The sequence below is a fragment of the Dermacentor albipictus genome, chromosome 10, assembly GCF_038994185.2.
Source record: "Dermacentor albipictus isolate Rhodes 1998 colony chromosome 10, USDA_Dalb.pri_finalv2, whole genome shotgun sequence".
In the NCBI taxonomy this organism is placed as follows: domain Eukaryota; kingdom Metazoa; phylum Arthropoda; class Arachnida; order Ixodida; family Ixodidae; genus Dermacentor; species Dermacentor albipictus.
In genome coordinates, this window is record NC_091830.1 from 91104790 (window position 1) to 91110141 (window position 5352).

The following is a 5352-nucleotide window of genomic DNA, read 5'->3' on the forward strand; positions in this document are numbered from 1 at the left end:
TAGGTGCTACAGAGAAACGTGAAAACACATTTGACTCAATCGCATACACCTGACCATAAGCTACAGTGAAGGTTGCCATTCAAGCTAGCCGACAAGACTCATTCCATTGTCCTGGGAACATCAGGCTCTCTAGACTGCAGTTACCCGAGATGAAAGTTAAGTGAAATTAACCTAAATATATGACTAATTGCAATACCGTGGAGCGCATGCTTGGAAAAAAATAAAGAAATTCTGCTAAACAAGTAATGAATAGTTCAAGCTTTTAATAGGCATGACACTGCCGCCTCGTTTATCGCGCTGTGATGTATGCCCAGCCGGCATAATGTTGTATGACATGTGTGCCTTCATGACATTTGTCACATGACAGAAACTGAGGTACTGTCAACAGTTATTCGTATTCCAGTTGTTTGATTTGCGCCCTACCCACAGAAGTGAAATGAAGCCACATATTTCAGTCTGCAACGCTAGTTTTTAATTAGTGCACGCTGGGGGGGGGGGGGGTCATACTGATATAGCACATTGGAAATTTACTTGGGTGGATCATAAAAAGTTGATTTATTAGCTGGCACTGAGCGTATGCTTCCTGCACCTGGTAGGATGCAAGTCAGTTGGTACTATATATTCCCTGAAGAATACCATCGGCGTCCCGTCTTCGCTGTACTCTACGAACGAGCATATTGCGTGGTAAGTTGGGCGCCCTGTTGAAATCTCGTTATAATTTCACAAAGTTTTGCAGCTGACTAGGCTCGCTCTATGCGACACCTCTTACTGAAAGCTCTCTTGTGTACGCAGTCTGCAGATTTATCCCGCTCTCAAGATGAAGCATGCTTCAGCCATCGTCTTGCTTCTTGGCCTAGCCGGTACGTGACTGCAGAAAGCCAATTCTGTACCACAACCACTACTTCATCGAATGCTGCTCATAAACATAGGGCTAGGAATACCTGGTGCTGTTATTCTTCTGTTGGGTAGAATAGGTCTAAAACAGGTTTTTTTAGCTTTTCACCGAGGCATAGCATATCGTTGAACGCACTCATTGTAGTGAGATTATTATTCAAGCACAAAATCTTCGAGAGTACGCTCACGATTCAAACGTACATGAACAATTTTACACATCAACGCACTGGGAAATCCGGAGTACGTGTGCGTGGCTTCGCAAGCTGCCAAGACGAAATGGTGCTTTTCACTAGCGGCGCATCTCTCATCCACCAAGGTTGACCTTGCCTTGTAAGTGGATCCTTTATTCCGCATTAAAATTTATTCAATCACACGACTTGGCGTGCCACACCTTCTACAAATGCTCCGCAGGAACCCAGCGCGGTGGGAGACGCGCAGTAAATTCTGGCTACTAAGACGACCAGTAACTTAAAGCTTCTTCGTCAGCTGGAAAATGCGCGCGCTCAATTTTTTGCGTAAGTAGGTTGCCTAGCGTGTCACCCTTCCTGGTAAAGCAATGGGCTTCTATTGCAGGGGTACCGGGATCCATATATATATATATATATATATATATGTGTGTGTGTATATATATGATAGATAGATAGATAGATAGATAGATAGATAGATAGATAGATAGATAGATAGATAGATAGATAGATAGATAGATAGATAGATAGATAGATAGATAGATAGATAGATAGATAGATAGATAGATAGATAGATAGATAGATAGATAGATAGATAGATAGATAGATAGATAGATAGATAGATAGATAGATAGATAGATAGATAGATTAGACATCCTGGGCGTGCCATCTCGCTGGTGATCCTAACAAATTAGCACGACAGCTTTCAACGCTTGGCTTGAATTGTTCCCCTCGTTCCGCTCGGATCAATGTGGGCACCACGGTGGGGTATTTTGCACTCCGCCGCCCAGCATGAACGTTAGCCTCTGCGCACATAACACTCATGGTAGCAGCCGAAGGCAGAACGCTGCTGTCGATTCTCTGCGGAGCCGATTAAGTGGCGCGTCTTGGTGTTTACCGTTGATTTCCGGTTCCGGCGCCCGGGAGCACTGCAAGTCTCCAAGAACTCCGTTACTGTCCACACGAATGCAGGCTTTGCCCCGCATATGATGCGGCACGACTAGCGTTGGGCTGACGGCGTGATGGCACATGAAGTGTCCGCGTATTTGCAATCCCAACATCAGGGAAATGCCAAATGAAGTTCGAAACAAAGTATGGTGTAGTACCTCAATGCCATAGTACTAACATTACTGCTACAAGTACATTATGAATATAGTTTATAATGTTCATCTTTTTCTGTCCCAGCTTTGGATTTTTTCTGATTCTCGGAAAGTTTCATTAAAAGAGAAAAATAATCGTGAAATCATGCTTTATGTTAACGATACTATTCCATCCTACCTTTCCACATCAATTCGTTTAGTAGAGTAAATTTAATATAGGAAAGAAACAGCAAAAATCATTAGAATACACTTAGCATAGATTCAGAAAAAAGTACAATCCGTGAATCATCCTGACAGCGCAAGTACAACGTATGTAATGTCACTCTACCTGTAATGATGAATCAACTAACACTACGAGACATCCGTTTCTTTTTCTTGCTTACGCATTATTTATTTCAAAATGCGAACCATCTGTATAGATGTGGGGATCACTCTCGTGTTCTGTATGGCGGCTTTCTTAGACTAACGAAGCATGTTGTCGCTTCATTAGACGAGCCCTTAATGCACTGAGAAAAAGTGACGGATGCTTCGTCCCACGCGTGACATGTGCTCATGCTAGGCCTCTGCGAATTTTGTAAGCATTCACTCTTACGGCCGAGAATGAGTATGCCTTTGGTAAATGCAGAGCCTTCATCTCTACGTCAGTACATTGAATCGCGGAGTGATGACAATTTAGCTAACGTGCTCATTGTTAGCTTGTATTTGTGCACATTTTTCATTTACTTGAGCACAGGAACGGATTTATAATAATGTTATGTGTCTTGTCACTGACCTTCCAAAATCTTTGCTGTGTCATGCATGCAGTGTTCATGGACATGAGCTGTTTACCAGGGGCTGTATTGGCAGGTGAGTATACCGGTGAGTAGGAGAGCGCAGCATGGACTTGTTACAAAGCCTTTCAAGAGCAATCTATGTGCCATTTACTCAAGAGGCGCGACCACCCACGTGAGAAAGAGACACATTTTAGCACTCACGATGGGTACATAAGCTTCTAACCATAATTGCAAGCTCGAAGTCGTTGTTGAAGCGCTCTTGTAAAACAATAACCTGTAAAATACGCTGACTCCATGACTCAACCTCTTTCACATGTTGCTAGTTTGTAGGTGTTCTGCCAGTCGACAGTGTTATGGCTATCTAGAAACATTATTACGCGCTAGTTTACGAGATCGACAGAGGAATATCCAACTTAGCATTTACACAAGCATGATTGGCGAACACCTTGAGGTAGCAGTTTGCTTCAGGTAAGGAAGCGAGTTCCAAAGTGGTCTGGAGTAACTGAGTAAGGAAAAGATGACTTGAAAAGTCACTATTTATTAGGGCCTCTTCTTTTGCCTCACAGCTATTAATTGATCTTATGTGGTACACTTTGGTATTTAAGTGCTAGAAAGTTTGGAATAGATAGCATTAGGTACTCATCAATTATCTCGGAAAGGAATGTTTCTGTAGCTTTGTCAAAGCCCTCATAAAACATTTAACTGCTACCGTTTTAAGATTTCTTCGACGAAACATAGCAAAATATGCGGTGTAAGGTAAACATATTCCGAACTTTTCGTTTCCACTTCTGAGATCAGCTCTCCATTATAGGTCAAAAAATATTCGGGTCAATCCTTTGCTCCTTTCTGTCGAACACCACGATAGCTCACTATGTGATATGATGTTTACACACATATCGCCCATGAAAAGGCCGAAATAAAGCAAAAATATTTAATTCTAATTCACTGCTTTTAAGCAGCTAGCCCTGGTCTATTGGTCACAAGTTTTCGGGCTGCGCCCACTTCACGTGTCCGTCACGCGACGTTACAAAACCGCGAAATTTCACCGCATCAAAGTGGTGTGTATGCGTAAAAGACGCTATAATATGCCACACAAAGTCGCACTTTTAACGCGACAGCGTTATGGAGCTCTTTTTTCTGGATATCGGGAGACGGCCCCAATCCGTTAGGAAGATAGTTGCCTGCCTATCGCCATGGCGCTGGCTATTTGCACCTGCAGGAGAAGATGAATTTATTCGCGTAGAATAATTTTTGTTTCTTTATCATATGAAGATTACAACGGCGCTATGTAGCCTTTTCGCCACAAATACCACATCGCTAAGCCAAGACTTCTTGGGTGAGGATCCGTTTTAGCGCGATTGTTAACCTTCCGTTGCACGCCGCCGCGATTTTCGACCAGCCACCTCAAGTTAAGTAAAGGGGAGTGGATCACTTGGACACGCCAGCAGCACCCTCCTGAACCGGTTATCTGAATGCATTGGGCTGTCTCGCGCCTATAGGAACCCTCTCCACTTGAAAGCGCTCCTCCTTTCTATTCAACCAACTGGGTAAGAAAAACTGCTGAATGAAGGCAATGTTATTCGTTTTGAAGGCCAACAATAGATGCCTTCTGTTAATCGTGGGAACCGTTGATTCGGTGTTCCGGCAACGCTGCGGGTAACTGCCTGATGCTTGCGTCGGCAGTTACGAAAATTCAACGTCAGGAGTTTGGAATTGTTTTACGTTGTGGCCCGTGGTTCTATAGTTATGTGGAAAACGTTCCATGGAATGTGGGATTAAGTCTTTATGCTAAAGGCGTAATTCTCTTTTTACAGACGAACGCGGTTGCAGCAGCGCTGGTTGCAGAGAGAGCTGCAAGATTCAGGGTTACGTGATCGGCGTTTGGACACCAGAGGATCCCGATTCTGACTGCCAGTGCTTGATACGTGCTTATGATTAGCTCATTTGTTGGGCTCTGCTATTTCTGTTTACTGCCCTTCGACGGCTTTATCTTCTATTAGTGATGTAATTAAAAATGATATCAATAAAATGCACTTCTACGGTCCACCTGTCGAGCGGAATATTTTGAGTCCCTTGCCTCTTGACAACCTGATCGCTGTCGTGAATATATCATGATTGAAGGAATTAAATCAACTCGGCGAGGTGCCTTAGCGGATAAGGCGTCGCGCTGTAAACACGTGATCGGTTGATTAACCTCTAGAAGTAGCCGCTGCATTTCTATGGGAAGAAGGGAAAAATGACGATATACGACACATAGGTCCACGATAACGAATATTACCATGCACATATCAATATTAGTATGGATTTCACCAGCCCGGGGCGTCTCATAGTCAAATTGTAGTCTGTGCACGAAAGTCCTCAGAATAAAGTTTTTTTAAAGGCTTCTTTACAACGCTATTT

The 5352-nt window shown here is 43.3% G+C and overlaps 1 long non-coding RNA gene across 1 annotated transcript; it reads left to right on the top strand.

The window, feature by feature from the left end:
- The first annotated feature begins 655 nt into the window (after window positions 1-655).
- LOC135918121 (uncharacterized) lies at window positions 656-4992 on the top strand. The gene is made up of 4 exons (XR_010569559.1): window positions 656-684; window positions 793-860; window positions 2984-3025; window positions 4767-4992. It is a non-coding gene; the product is annotated as an uncharacterized lncRNA (long non-coding RNA).
- The last annotated feature ends 360 nt before the right edge of the window (window positions 4993-5352 follow it).